This window comes from Durio zibethinus, chromosome 25 (genome assembly GCF_047325235.1).
Source record: "Durio zibethinus cultivar Kanyao isolate XHJ-2024 chromosome 25, ASM4732523v1, whole genome shotgun sequence".
In the NCBI taxonomy this organism is placed as follows: Eukaryota; Viridiplantae; Streptophyta; class Magnoliopsida; order Malvales; family Malvaceae; genus Durio; species Durio zibethinus.
The window spans coordinates 6,212,172-6,229,228 of record NC_143186.1 but is presented as its reverse complement, the minus strand read 5'-3'; the positions used below and the strand labels follow the sequence as shown (position 1 = coordinate 6,229,228).

At 29.9% G+C, this 17,057-nt stretch overlaps 1 long non-coding RNA gene across 1 annotated transcript; it reads right to left on the bottom strand.

Moving 5' to 3' along the window:
• Window positions 1–15,373: 15,373 nt before the first annotated feature.
• Window positions 15,374–16,436, bottom strand: LOC149511555 (uncharacterized). The gene is made up of 3 exons (XR_016333770.1): window positions 16,293–16,436; window positions 15,919–16,028; window positions 15,374–15,784 (listed from the first exon to the last, which is right to left on the bottom strand). It is a non-coding gene; the product is annotated as an uncharacterized LOC149511555 (long non-coding RNA).
• Window positions 16,437–17,057: the final 621 nt, after the last annotated feature.

Below are 17,057 nucleotides of genomic sequence, written 5' to 3'. Positions count from 1 at the left end.
GAAAACTTTTGGAGTAGCTGGATTATACGATGATTTGAAGCTAAATGAATTCTAAGTCTCATACTGAAAATGTTTACACTTGATATGTCAATCTTACATTGGCTTTGTTGAATCTTAGAGTTAGATGTGTATAATGTTTGGAGAAACAATTTTTTTTAGCTAAAAAAATGTTACTTTGATTAACTTGGGAAGAGAACATTAGAAGTCATGAAAGGATTTCATAGAATACATCCAATGCTTTAGGGAAAGAGTGTTGGACATTTAAAATTCTCGTAATGAGAATAAACTAGTAAAGGTATATATGCAAACAATGTTTGATGAATATAGAGTGTATTTGAAGAGTTTATCTCTTCCAACCTTCGCTATTTTGGTTGAAGTTGTAAAAAAAAAAAAAGCAATAATATGGTTCTTAAGCAATGAGAAGTCAATTGTTTCACTAGAAGGAATACCTCTACAGTGAATGCAATTTAAGAAGGAGCAAGACAAAAAAAGGGATCTCCTCATTCTAATATGTGTCCTAGAAGAGATAATGAAAAAAAAGACAAGATAATGATACTGGCTCTCCACCATTTTCAATTCCAATGGATAGAGTGAAAGCACTACTTCAATAATGGATTAAAGATAAAAATGTGAATCTACTTTATGTTCACAACCACCAATAGTAAAAAAAAAGTCCAACCCAAGGTATTGTGACTATTACCAAATTATTGGTTATCCACTTGCTGAATGTAGAAATCTTCATTGAATATTCCATCAAAAGGTGCAAGTAGGAGAAATATTTATTGGAAATAACCCACCATTTTTAGTTCTAATGGACAGAGTGAAAGCACTACTTCAATAATGGATTAAATATGAAAATGTGAATCTACCTTATGTTCACAACCACTAATAGTAGAAGAAAAGTCCAACCCAAGTTATTGTAACTATCACTAGATGGTTGGTCATCCATTCGTTGAATGTAAAAATTTTCATAGAATATTCCATTGAAAGTTACAAATAGGAAAAGTGCTTATTGGAAATATTGGAATTCAAAATAATCCATTTCCAACTCATCAAAATCCTCAAAGGCATTTGAATGCAGTAATTCATGCTAACTACGATGATCCTTCTTCATCATGAAAATTTTGATATATCAATTATTCAATCAATGTTATCAAGTTTCAAGCACTTTCAAATTTGTTAACACATTTTTCATTTAAGTAATAAGAAATAGGTGTTGAAATAGTTCTGGTCCCATCAAGTAGAGAAATTGATTGCCCGAAAAGGAGTGTTGTTGAGTTAAATTCCTCTTATTTGAGTAGAAGAGAAATCTCATTGAATGAACAGGCAAGAAGAATAAGATGCTCCTTGATTTGGCTTTAGAGTTAAACTCCTTAAAATCAGGTAGAGAACCTAACCTATCTCTTTATCCTAAATAGTGTTGAAAGCTTTCTTTAATTGTACATAAGATTAATCTTCAAAATCAAATTGAGATGCAAAATTGATATGGCCGCTGTGTTGAATCCACTTTTATTGGTAGCAATTTAACACTTTTTACTTTGAATTAAATTAATCTCCTTGTAACTAAGTTGAAAAAAAAATTATCTACTTAATATATAGTAGAGTTTGATCTCTTTTTTTCTAGGTAAAAAATTTACCTCTCTAGTATGAAATTGAGAAACACTCATTGGCTACAGCTTAGTCACTATTTTATTGTTAATACTTGCTATCAAATGGATCTCCTTAGTACCAAATTGAGAATTATCTCTCTTTTATAAATTAAGAATACAATTATTGGCCACAGCTTTATCGTTTATTTCTTGGCCTTAATCTCTGAAGTATTATGATGCAAATCATTTCTTTTGATGCTTCTGACTACAACTTTAATGCTTTCTAAAAGGATTGAATTAATCTCCTGGACATTGAGTTAAGAGATACTTTCTTCTTAATGTAAAGTTGAGAAAAAATTTTACTTTGTTGTACATAAGTAGAAATGAAGAACAATTACTAACAATAGAGAAATAAAGAAAATACGTTAATATAAAAAAAAAGTGTTCAGCCAACATTAAGAAAAGTTTAAAAAAATGTTGAAGTAAAGAAAAAACAAAAAAAGATCTAACTGACTATGTAGCTTCATAGAGAAGAGTTAGTCTTGCTAAATTGAGAAATAGCTTCCAACTTCTTCTATAACTCAGTCTAATAATCTCTTTACAGCTCTAATTTTTTTTGTAATCTTTTCCAATTTTGTTTTTACTTTAATTTTCTCAGTTTTTAAAGAAAGAAAAGCTTTGGCTTTAGATATACATGTGTCAATACACCCAAGTATGAATCCAGCTTTCAAGGTATCATCCATAAGCTGTAACATCAATTACAATCTTTTTGAAGAAATATCAGATAATGGAGTATTTACAATTAACAAAGCTCTTCCCAAAACATCGAAAGTGCAAAAGATAAAATCTTCACTTTGAAAGATATAGGTATTCCAAATTTTTCCTTATTTCTGATAAATATAGTTTAAACATTTTACATGTTGTGATAGAACAAAAAAATCATGGAAATCCACTCTAGTAAGAACATTTCCTAAATGTGTTTCAAGAGCATCAGAAGCACTAATGAAAACCTTTTTGTCCTAATACTGGAAAGGAAGAAACATGTGGAGTAATATAAAAAACAACGGTTTGAACAAGTTAAGTTTGAATAGTTTGAACCTTAATATCAACTAAGGTTCTAGAATTATTTATTTAGGCATTTTCAACGTCAGTTTCATCATCATTGTTTTTGACATTATCATCAACATAAAAAAAGTATGGACAATAAGTCGTATCATCATATTCATCATTACAACACTCTTCACCATCACTGATAATAAGTTTTTCCTTCTAAGTAAGTTTTCCCTACAAAAGGAGAACATGAAGATAAAATACACATCTTTAAAAAAAAGAACAAGAAAGAATAAGAAAAATGAGAAGAACTTACTTTATGAGAAAAGCACATACTTTTCTTTCATTTGACATAAAGCATGGGAAAGAGTAATACTAGTGATTTTTTCATCTATTTGATTTTCATATATTTTTTCTTTTTCCTTGGATGAAATCTGTATCAAGCACAAAGATATGTCACTTCGAGCAACATTGAGAATTATGAGATGTTTCTTAGAATTAGACAACAGTATGCAAAATGTTTTCCAAATAGAAATACACTCATCCCAATAAGCAAGCAATCTAGAACTACAGTAGCTAACTCAATCAAATGTTGGCACAGCATAAATTCTAGCCTTTTTACATTTCTTCTAAACCTTATCAAAAAGAAACTCAAAAACATAAGAGGAAAAATCTTTATCCAAAGGTGTATGAGGAGCATGTAGAATCGTTTGATTATACCCAAATTGACATGCAACTCTACACATCAAATATACTTCAACGAAATGTGAATTTCTATCAATGCCAGTACTAGTACTCTTTATAATAGAAGGTAGCATAACACAGTCGACTCAAAAATAGAACTCAATTTCTTATTGGCTTAATGTCTGAGAACGAGGTTGGCTTGGAGTACCATACTAAAAAACAGGATCACCATAGCCATTTTTTATCTGTAAGTATGGATGCCAAACATACTCTTTGGTTATATCTAATGCTTCAAGAACACTTCTTTTTGTTATCTAATTATGCCATGCCTAAGCTCTATAATTATTTTTGAAGAGAAAGCTAGATGAAAAAGTAGTAAGTGGAGGATGTGGATTAGGTATTAGAGCACAAACATTAAATTTTGCCCACAAGTACATTTGAATGAAGGAAATATCGATATATGTTAGAATCTTATACTGACTAACTAATGTTTCAATCTTGAAAAGATATAAATGCAATCACCTATAAAGAGATCCCAATAGAAGGGAGCTAATGAGAAACACATACGTTTAGTAATTTTAATAGCTATAAGAATGAAAGTTGGACTAATTCCATTATCTGGATATCTTAGAAATACATATTGACTAACCACATCATCAACAGTACTTCCAATTCATACTTAGAATAAGAAAATTCAAGAAAGTTACTTTCACATTCTTTTGGTCTAAATTTGTAAAAAAAAAAAAATTCCAACCCAATTAGAGAATCAAGCTGCCTTTGATTTTTCTTTCTGACACTTGAGTAAATACAAAAGAAGCTATAAATTTTTTTTCCTCTTTAGATAATTCAATGGTACAAATATTATGTCTCATAAGACAAGGAAGTTCAAGAAGAACACGTACATCTTCAAGAGTAAAAGTGAACTCTCCCTAGGTAGTGATCATAGTATGAGAAAAAGTATTCCATTTGGCAAGAATAGCATGCCATACATCCATTCTACCTTCCTTACAAATACGAAGTCTGGAGGTAACTCATACATCAACAAGCAATCTTGTTGAAGAAAAGCTTTTGCATATGCAAGCTTTTCAATTACTTTGATCACCTAATCTTTCCAACCTTGATAGGTTATGACTTTGAACCAAACTTAGTAATAGAAAGTGGAAATTCTCCATGCTCAAACTTGAACTTTAGAATATAATAGCATTGAATATAAACTCTATAAGTTGATGCTTCGAAACCAATACTTTTCCAAGAAAAGCCAATAGGAGCACTTTGATAAGAAGAAAATTTTCTCTCACGCACTTATTCCTAAAAATTTTCTCTCATGCACTTATTCCTAAAAATTATCTTTTCATTTTTTTCTAATGATTTTATCTAAGCAATCTTTAGGAACATAGAGAAGTACACAATTCTTTCCAATACAAAGATATACTTTCTTTTCAAGATGCATTTTTGGAATAAAATCTTTTGGAATATTATTTTTTATTTTCATCACAGGAGCTTAAGCAGTGTGAGAAGGTTGGCTATAATTGATTCTCGACATTGAGAGTGAAGAATATCTACAAGCAATTAGCAACGAATTTAGATAAGTTTTTCTTAAACATACACCATAATTTTTTATTTATTCTAAAAAAAAATGAAATAGCCTAAAAAAAGTCAAATAGTAAAAGAAAAAAAGAAACTTACTAGAAGTTTTGAATAAAGAACCTTTTAATAATTTTCTTTTTTTTAGGGAAGCATTCCCATTACCTATTGCTTTTAATAATTTTCTTATTTTTTTTATGGAAACACTATCTTAATTATTCCTTTTAATAGTTCACTTATTTTTTAGGAAAACACTTTTATTACTTATTCTCTCTTTTTTTTTTTAAAGAAATACTTTCAGTACTTATTCTCCTATTCTTTCTTGAAAACACTTTCACTACTTATTTTTTTAGAGAAACACTAATGTTATGGCATATAATTTCATACATTACCTATCTAACCGATAACACTTTGATTTACAACATTAAAATTTACTTATTTTATGCATGAAACATTCTTTGATTTTCATCAAACAATTTTTATGCAAGGGGCAATGAATCGATACATATACAGTCGTAAATATATATATAATTTTTTGCTTTCATGAAATTTATATCATACATCTTTAAATTACAAGAATAAATATATTTTATTTCATATATTTTGCTTTTAATTTTTCATTATACTAATCCAAGAGCATTTCTTATAGTAAGAATTCTCATGTAGGGGGTAAAATACAGAAACTTGATTTTGCTTACTAATATTTTATTCTTTTAAATTTCTTTGAAGTTGTTAAAATCAAGAATAAGTTCGAAACATGTGTTAAGACTATTTTAGTGAAGGTTATTTTATGAAATAGGTGATAAGACTATTTCAGTGAAGGTTATTTTATGGAACAGCTATTAATGGAACAACTTTTTTACAAAAAAAAATTTACAGAATAACTATTCAAGGAATAACTCCTTTATAAAACAACTATTTTTGGAACAACTTTCTCAAGGAACAAAAGCAACACTTTTACTGAAAACTCTTGAAACACAAGTTGCTTAACTAAGAGTTATTCTACAAAAGATACTTTATCAAATGTTACTTCACTGAAAGAAGAAGTAAAAATAACCCAAGAATATGATAGGGTTCTTGGGTTAATTCTACTATTGAGATGTTCTAGAGAGTTTGATTTGGTAGATCACATGTGGAGATAGTTAAGAGGTTTCTTTTTAACCTTTCTCTGAAATATAAGTGCTTTCTTTTTTCTTTTAGAACAAATAGTAAACTTCTATGTTTACTATACCTATCATTAAAAGCTAATTAAACTCTAATTAAACAATACATTAATAGCTTTTGTAACAATCAATCCTCTCATTATTCACAATTATTTCTATTCAATACTTAAAATATGTAACTCTTATTCTTGAAACCTATAAATAGGAGTTTTCACAATTCATGGGGGACTTTTTGGACTTTGACAAATTTCTCACAACTTTTTCTCAAACTCTTTATGCAATCCTCTTTTCTTAAATCTTTTTTTTAGTCTTAGTTTCTTCCTAACTTAGCCCTATTTCACCATCTACCACTTACCACCATTTATCACTGCACTTAATACTTTAAGGTCTACTCTAGTCTTCCTTTCCACTGCCTTTTGACATATCTCGTTTTACTTGTTTGCAATGCTTTCTCACTTTAACAAAAACTCATTTACAGTAAGTAAAATAATGAATAAGATTTTATTATTACATAGTCAAATTATGTTCAACTTTATAGTATTAGTGTAAGAAAAATCGCTTATAATAGGCTTAATTCCATGAAACTAATGCCTTGGCAATTTATTTTCTTATCATTAAACTATTTTAGGTAGTTTTCTTTTCAAAATAAAAAAATGCTACCTAATTTTTGGTGATTGAATAACAAGCATTCGACCATTAACATTTGATAAAGAATATACAAAGAAAAGTTTTTCATGAAAAAGAAAAGAAGGAAGATGAGAGAGAGAGAGTGTCAATTAGGCATTTGAACAACTCTCAATGAGAAATTCTTGCATTCAGTTTGAAAGACTTATGATGTGATATTGTTCAACGATCAGTAATTTAAGATGAATTTTTTTCCCTTCTATTTCTGTTTAACAAGTAAGTATATATATGATTTTGTTCGTATATGTCTTCCGTAAATTTTTTTTACATTGGAATCACAACTAGTTGGCTAATTCTTGGAAATGCCATTGATTTTTTTTGGATCATTTGTTTTTTAATTTTAAGCAAAAAAAATATCTTTGTTGACTTTTGGATATTGGATCACATAAAAATGATTGAGATGAGTCTTAATCATTTTTTTAACTTATGTTGACTCATGAATTTATGATTTTTTATTGTATGTTGTTATAGAAAATCATGACTATTATTATGAGGATTCTCATTATTCTGAGATATTAACTAAATTCCTGAGAGTCATAAGGCTGACAGTAGAATTGAGGCAATACCGAATAGATCCAAATAATTATATTGAGAGGCATATGATCAAGGTCACTGGTATGATCCAAGAATTGATCTAGCATGGCAGCATGGATATTATGTATGACCAGATCAAATATGAAATGCTATTGGATGCAGTTTTTACTCTTAGACAAAAGAAACTTTTTTAAGATATCTGGATGTCTTTGGGGAGTGATCCTAAGTATGAAACATTAATTAAGGGTTTTGTGAAGGAATATGTGAGAATGAGAGCAAAAAAGAGTGCAAGCCTCTCAATCTACCTAAGTCATTGTAATGGGAAATAGAAAATTCTTGAACCTCTATGGATAGGCAATGTGAATGCAAAATTATAAAGGAATTTTTAAAAAACTATTGAAAGAATTTTTAAAATCTATCCCTGTTCTTAGACAAATCTTTGAAAATGATTATGAGCATGTTTTCTTAACATTTAGTATATGTATATATATTTTCATGAACATGTTTTTAGATTCAAACCATTTTTTGTAAGACTTGTTTGTTTGAAATCAATATATATATATATGCTATTGATTATAAGATTTCGTAACCTTATGATTAGTGGGAGTTCTAAGATAATTGATTTGTTCTATCTTCGAATAATTGATTTTGCATAATAAAATAAATTAATGATAAGCAAACACTTAAAAAAAAATAAAATTTGATTATGAACATAGTGAATTTTTAGTTTCATTTTTATGTGAATGATTGCCATTATTTTTCTTTGTGACATCATAGCATAATTAGAAGTGTGCAATGCTAGACATTAATTGTGCATATGTCTCTCGAAAATAAAATTATACTTTGAAATGGTTTATGCTTTTAAGAACATTTTTGCTGAGTTAAACAAGGGTAAAAAGCTAAATGGGGACAATTATAAGATTTTGAGTATGAAAATGCATTATGTACTTGAAGAATAAGAGGTTCTTGATGTTTTGAACAATGTCCTTGATAAGCTTAAGGAAGAGAATACATCCCAGCACATAAGGATCGAGAGGCTTATGAGGCTTGAAAAAAAAACTCCATTGCACACATTATATTGCTTAACAGTATTGAAAATGATATTATGTGTGAGTTTTAGTCTTATATAATAGCCAAAGAGATGTGGAGTGCCCTGAAAGTAAAGTTTGGTGCAACTTCGGTTACCAAACTGAAACAGCTTACTATCAAGTTTGAAACATACAAGAAGTGGTCGAATCATAATATGAGGTAGCATATGAAAGAGATATCAAATATGATAAGCGAGTTAAAAGAGGATGGCTACAATTTGACAGATGTATAATAGGTTCAAGCTATTATCTATTTTTTGCCACATAGTTAGGAGCACATAAAAGTGCATCTTACCTATAATAAGAGTATAATGACTATTTATGATGTTTCTTGTCATCTTCAATTGGAGAAAGATCGTATATAAGTGTATAAGCCTAGTGCTGATGCATATATGGCATCATTTAGTTCAAAAGAAACTTTGGGTTTCAAGCATAAGCCAAATGGTGGGAACAATGAGACAGCTCTTAAAAGGCCAAAAAATCGCCAAACTAGCAAAGGACAAGTTTCAAGGTTCATCCTATAAAGAATAAATTGAGACTCAAGTGCTTTAACTATGGTAAAAAAGGTCATTTTACTCGTGAATGTAACGAACCAAAGAAGGTACAAACCTTTAAAGCATTTTTACATAATGCTAAAAGTACTATGTTTGTTTCTAGTTTTGTTATGATGACTGAATCACATCTTTTGTGGATTATAGACATGGGGTCACAGACGATGTAGCACAAGATAGGAATATGTTTGTGGATTTTCGTCAGATTCTACATGAAACAAAATGGATCTATATAAAAAATAATTCATGGATTGAAGTAATGAGAATTAGCACTTACAAGCTATGCATGCGTGGTAGAAAAACCCTTATCTTACATGATGTACTTTTTACTCTTGATATTTGATGGAATTTGGTTTCGTCATTGTTCTTTTTAGTTTAAGATTTGTTTGAATTTTAATAGTATTGGTTTAAGTTTATATTTGGATACAACTTATTATGGATATGGACATTTATCAGATGGTTTTATTATGTTGATATTGTTCTATAAAATAATCTAGTTTTTTCGTTATGATTGATTCTGACATGAATATTGATGTGAATATTTGGCATGCTAGACTTGGCTATATAAGTCAACAAAGAATGGATAGATTAGGAAAAATGGGATTATTAGGCCCTATTGAGAAAGTTAATTTACCATTATGTGAAAGTTGTCTAGTAGAGAAAATGATAAGAAAACCATTTGGTAAAGGAACTAGAGCTAAAGTTCCATTGCAATTAATACATTTTGACATTTGTAGCTTGATAAACGTTAGGTCATAGAAAAGAGGTCGGTATTTCATCACATTCATCAATGATTTTACACGCTTTGGGTTTGTTTATTTGAATCTCACAAGTCTAAAGCATTAGAGTGCTTTAGAAAGTAAGTAAACTTGGTAAAGAATCAATTAGACAAAATCGTTAAGGCATTAAGAACAGATCAATGATGTGAATAATTGCCCAATCAATTCAAACAATTATGTAATGAAAAGGGTATTGATAGGTAGTTGACCATTCCTAGAACTTCGTAACAAAATGGTGTTACAGAGAGAAAAAATAAGACTTTTTTAGAAATGGTGAGGTTTATAATGGCCTAAGCAAATTTGTCAATCACTTTATGGGGTGATGTGTTGTTAACTGCTACTTATATACTAAATAGAGTACCTTTTAAATCGGTTACATCCACCCTTTATGAATTATAAATTGGGAGAACATTTGATTTTAGTAATTTAATACTTTGGGGTTGCGCTATCTATGTACATGAGAATGCTCACCCATATAGCAAGCTAGGTCCTAAAGTCTAAAAGAGTACATTTGTAAGATATTCTAAGCATTCAAAGGGATACCTGTTCATAGGTGAACATTCAAGTGAAAGTGTAACTGAATTTGAATCTTGGGATGCCATTTTTTTAGAAAGTGAATTTTCAAATAAAGGTGAGATAGATAAGAAAATGTCTTTTTACAAGATTGAGAAAGCAAATGATTTATTAGTTCCAAATCAATTAATGCATATTCCTAATCAAGAACCAACAATATCTCATCCGGTTAGGAGCATGGCTAAAGATGATGAATTTATTGAATTAATTTTCCAAGAATCACAAGTTAAGCAAAGTAATCATGAAAATATTCCTCGATATCATTTTGTCATAAAAGGGGAAACATTTTTTATTACCATATAAGATGAAGAAGAGCCAAGAAATGTTAAAGAAGCTCTCTCATCTTTTATAAAAAAAATAAATCGATAAAAGTAATGGAAGAGGAGATAGAGTCTATGAGATCAGACCGTATTTGGGAATTGGTTGATCTTCTTAAAGGACACAAAGTGATTGGAAATAAATGGGTTCTCAAGATTAAGCATAAGTCAGATGAGACAGCTAAAAGATATGAGTAGTAAAAGGGTATACTTAACAAAAAAAAATGATTATGAAGAAACTTTCTCTTATATTGTGAGATTTACCTTGATATGCTTAATTTTAGCAATTATAGCCAATTTAGATTTAGAGTTAAATCAAATGGATGTGAAAACTACCTTTTGAATGAAGGACTAAAAGAAGAAACCTATATGGAATGACCTATAGGTTTCATTGACAAAGGTCAAAGCACAAAGTGTTTAGGTTGTTAAAATCGATTTACGACCTTAAACAATCTTTTAGATAATGGTATATTAGATTTTATCAAGTGATAATTTCGTATGATTTTGTCATGATTGATAAGGATCATTGTGTGCACGTAAAAAAAGATAAAAATAAATTTGTGATCTTGTCACTTTATGTAGATGACATACTATTGGCTAACAATGATAAGGAGTATATTACTAAAGTGAAAACTTAGTTGTCCTTAAATTTTAAAATGAAAGACATAGGCGAAGTAACATACATACTTGGTGCAAAAATTATAAGAGATCATTCTAAGAAGTCTTTAGTTCTTTCACAAGAGTAATACATTAAGAAAGTTTTGGAACGATTCAATATGCAAGACTACAAGCTAATAGATACTCTTATGGTAAAAAATGAAGGCCTTCGCTAAACAATGTGTATTAAAACTCCATAAGAAAAGGAACAAATGGTAAGAGTTCCTTACTTTAGTGCTATTAGAAGCCTTATGTATGCTATAATGTACACAAGGCTGGACATCTACTATGCTATATGCATGGTAAGTAGATATCAATCTAATTCAGGTCAACCTTATTGGAAAGCCATTAAAAGGATATTGAGATATCTAAAAGGCACTGCAAATTATTCGTTATGCTATCAAGGAAATGATCTACAGTTGGTTGGCTATATGGACATCAATTAAAAAAGAGATTTAGATAAAATAAAATCTACCTCTAGCCATGTTTTCTTGCTGAATAGTAGGGTTATTTCATGAAATAATAAGAAATAGACTTATATAACACTATATACTATAGAAGCTAAATTTGGAGCACTTTCAGTGGCAGTACAAGAGACTATTTAGCTTAAATGATTCTTGAATCATTTGAAATTTGAGAAGGATGAGTCCAACTTAGTGTTGGTGAATTATGATAGTCAAGTTACAATCGGATTCACAAAAGATCTTAAATATCATTCTAAGACCAAACATATAGATATCAAGTATAACTACATAAGAGATACGATTGCACAAAAGAAAGTCAACATGTAGTATACTTCTACATATAAGATGATAGCAAATCCATTTAGTAAGCCCATACCTACAGATGTGTTTAATAGCCACATGAGATCTCTAAGATTACATAAATATTGAAGCATATATATTGATTGAACAGTTTGATATGAACAACATATAATATTTTCCCATTTGAGTTGACTTATATTGAATACAATTAATGCCATTAAAGTCTAATACTTTATTTTAAGATGCATGCACACATGTATATGTATATGTACAAATACGATATGATTCGAAAAGTATGTTAGACAGATGATTAACTTTCTCACACAGGCAATTAACTCAATGGTTTGGCACAATGGAGATGAGATTAGTTTTAAGCTATGGATTGAGAGCCTAAGCTTAAAATGAAATCGCCTTGATAATGGATTAAGATGAGGTCACCCAATTTTGAGATTTGTGATCGAAAGTGAATGGACCCACAATTTACTTTGTCTATCTTAATATGTCAAGTGAAAGTCCTATTGATTATATGAAATCAAGTAGAATTACAGGTTCAAGTTAGATGCTAGGAGTATCCGAACTATCACTTGTACAGTATTGATATATAAATGATGAAAGACATATATTCCCAAAAAAAAAAAGTAATATCATAGCATATGTTTCATACCACATGCGTATTGTTCGACCAATAAGGTTAACAGAAGAATAAATCTCTACTTCTTGTTGTGTGAGACCCTTGAGATCAGAGGATCTTATATTTAGTACCTTTAAGGACCTTCGACTGTTTTTTAAAATTTTAGTTTAATATTAGCTATCTTGGATTGCTGCAAATGGTCATGGATGATTCAATCTATTAGGATATATCTGGATAATAGTTGAATAGAAATGGAGAGATTCTAAAAGAAAGAAAAATCATTTTGGTGTCACATTTGGTTGTATTCATAAGTCGACTGATTATATTTGAAATGTCAAACATAATTGTGAATACACAAGTATATCATACATTATGATAAAAGAGAGATCGTGAGAAATTTGAAATGTGATTGAATGGGTCTAGAGTGTTGCATACTTACTCTACTTGTACTTAAGAGTTACTATACATACCTAATAATTGTATTAGTAACTATATGCGATTATGAGCTGTTATATGCACTTGATAGTCATATAGCAATTGAGCTTTCCAAGTATGTTGGTTGCACAGCTTATTTCCTTGTATGAACCTGATGCAAATAATAAAAAAAAACATTCTCGAGATCATAAGAGTTTAACACCCATTTTGTGCGAGTGGGGGATGTAAGAATAACCGCCCATAGTGGGCTCAACTCCATAAAACCAACTACCTTGGTAGTTTATTTTCTTATCATTAAACTGCCTTTGGCAGTTTTCCATTTTGCGAGTAAAAAAATGCCGCCTATTTTTTGGTATTTGAATAACAAGCATTCAACCATTAACATATAATAAAGAATAGAGAGAGAAAAGTCTTTCATGAAGAAGAAAAGAAGGACAATGAGAGAGAGAGCCTTAAGTAGGCATTTGAATAACTCTCGTAAGGAATTCTTACATTCGATGTGATGGACTTATGCTATGAAATCAAACAATTTTCGTATTGTGATCTTGTTCAACGACCAGTAATTCAAGTCAGGTTCTTTTTCGCTTTCGTTTTTGCTTAACAAGTATATATATGATTTTGTTTGTATATGTCTTGGGTGAATTTTTCTTTCAATTAGTTTTTAAAGGGTTTTTAGACTTCATCAAAGGTGAACTTTCTTTTCTTTACTTATTCTTATTATTTTCCAACTTTTTAAAAGGAAAAAAGTAACAAAAGTTATAAAAATTAAACAGAATCTAAATAAATATTTTTTTTTTTAAAAAAAGAAAGAGTAAGCAAGTAGGACAGTGGAATGATTGGATAAAATGTGAGTAAAAGTTAGTTTCTTTAGAAGAAAAAACTATTTTTAACTAAGCTTCGATTGTGCAATAAAAGAAGGCTCTTTTTTTCAAACAAAGAAACTTCATTGAGATAAAAAGACATCAGGTTTACAAAATAAATTGGGAAGAGATCCCTTACTTCCGTACTCTCTGTTGACCAACCCCGCACTCAAGCTTTAACCTAATTTTGTGCTAAACTACTGTTGCTCATCTTTTAGTGGGAACAAAATGGTATGTACACTGTACACAAGATGTTTAATCCAAAATATCAAAAACCATGGCAACCCTCAATGTGGGCTCTCTTTTGCTTATTTCATAAATAGCTAGTGAACCATGCATGAGTCAACAATGATTGAAACAAAACCAAATAATGGTTCAACCTCAATCCAAGGGGTGCACGCACTTAGCCCGTGCACCTCAAGGGTTACACGTGCACCCCACAAGGATACATGTGCCAGACCCACGCACTACATGTCGTGTATAAGTCATGCCACGCACGGACACAAACACACAAAAAAATCAACTAATCTTAAAGCTATTACTTTACACCTGCAACAGACCAATTAGTATTATGCATCTAACTTCCTGATTTTCATGCAAGGGACTACAAAGTGAAGAAGAAACCAAAAAAAAAAAAAAAATTTGCAAACTTATTGTGACGCTATACATATACTCATTTGTATATTTTACCTTGGCTACATTATACTTCAACTTGGGAGATATCATTAAGTCTATTCTATAAGCACTCCTTAGCATATTTGTCTAAGTTTTATGACTTGGTTGGTTTCTTAGCCTACTTTGGATGAACCTTTCAAGCCTGATAATAAATTAAAATTAAGTTCATGTTTCCAAGTTAAGTTGATTGCAAATTCGGTAAGTCTTAAGCTATCTGATATGTTTTTCCAACTCCATGTACGTATCTCTTGAACTTATTCAACTGATGAAATTTTCACAAGTATTTCAACAGACATATATCTAAATTCTAACATAGAGAAAATTTGTTATCATACAATTCAAATCGCATAATTCCCACTATAACTTAATTAGAAAACCATAAACAAATTTCAACCATATTCTCGAACAAATTTTCTATATCCCAATTGATTATTGAATAATAAGTTATATATATGTACATGCATCATCCAGCCCTGTCACAAATGTTATAATTACTACTGTTCTTGAATTTTCATAATGTTCTTTTAATTAATCACTTAAATTATTATTAACATTTTGTGAGCAGATTTCTTATATTTTTATATATTAAACTAAGATTTCTGAAGAATTTATTCGAGATAATTTCTATTCTAATTCTGTCATGCCTAAAAAAGTGAAAAAAAAAAAAAACAAATTAAATAAGGTCAGCTGATTGGGAAATTTACATTAAAATATAGAATAGAAACTACGATCTGGTGCTTAACAAAGCAGGAAAATAGAAGATGAAATAACAGTTAATGAATTGAACTAGAACAACATTAATTGATACATCAAGTCTTTCAATAATTAATACAATAATATTTTAAGTCTTTTAATTCCATATGCTGAAACTTTAATATGCAGGATTAATACAGCGACTTAATACTAAACAAAGCAATCAAGCAACTATTATATCAACAGCCTCTGTCTTTATCAGCCACCAAAAATCCAAGCATCCCGTCAATGTAGTTTTGGATTATAGAATTTAGCAGTGCCCACTGAATGTTGACTCCCCTGAGTTGGTCGCATTTCAGAAGCAGGCCTTCTCGATTTGAATTGGTGCCCATGTCCTCTATCAGCTTTATTTGCACAGCCTCCACCTCTGCTAACACCCCTGACCAGAATTTTACCTTCTCCTTCTCCTTCTTCTTTTATCATGGACATGGACATGGACATGGACGACAAATTAACAATGCAAAGTTAGATTTACCAGGATACAAATTCAAGGAAAAGCATAAAAAATAATTAATGCCTTAAGGGTCTTAGAAAACAATTTACTTACCAAATCAAATTTGCCTTTCTTCATCCCATGGTCCTTTTTAGTAACTTTAGGTTCTATTTTCCTTCTTCCGGCCATTATTAGATGTGGTATTTCTCTCTCGAATCTCGATTCTGTAGAACGTAAACGTATTTCATTTAAAAGACTCCAAAATGAAAAAAAAAATAAAAATCATATGGATCAGATTCCAAGCATGTTTAATTTTAATCAAGTGCATGGCATGCATGTTTTTTCTTGGTTGGGAAAATAGAGAAACCCAAACAGATTTTATCATCCCTCCATAACAAGCACAAAACTCTCTCACTGCCTAAATCCAGAAATTACATAAAAACAAAGAAAAGATATCCATATTTTACTTGCATTAAAAGCGAGAATACCTTAAATTGAAAAAATCAGAAGCAGAAATTGTTATGATTTGGGATAACAATTAGAGAATTCCTATGAAGGGCTATGTATATATAGACAGTGCTCCCGACGGAAACAATAAGACATCGACATCTTATCCACAAGATGAACTCATCAAGATATTATCAAATCACATAAACAATGAGACTTAAACATAGGGTTAGTTTTTTTTTTTTTTTTTTTTTTTTAACCTTGAGGCAGTTTATTCATGCATTTTCTATAGTCCAAAAATTAATAAAATTCGTTAGTTTCGTGTCATATCTATTTTAATATTTCAAATGTGTTGTAAAAGTCTTTGAACATCAAGAATGAGGACATGATGTTAATATCCATTACCAAAAAAATTACAAAAAATTAAAAAATAAAGTCTGTCGTACTTTTTGCTAACTTCTTTACGTTATCAACATCGATTGGATTTTCAAAGTGTAAGTATAGACTTTAAAATTAAGCCAAGGAGAATTTTGGCTATTTTTTGTTGTACAAGAGGTTCCTGCAATTTTAGTTTGTTCTAAATTTTAATATGTAAATCACTTGAATAACATCAAACTGAATAAATAAATAAATAAATAAGGTTTGCCGTCAAATTTGACTGGTCTAAAATACTTATCTCTAACCTTATCTGGTTCGATACAAATTATTGATTAGTTTATTTGGCTGTTCTTTAGTTTGTGATTCTGGTATTACCGGTAATAGTTATGTCCCTTTTTTTTTTGTCTTTGAGCAATGCCAATTATTAA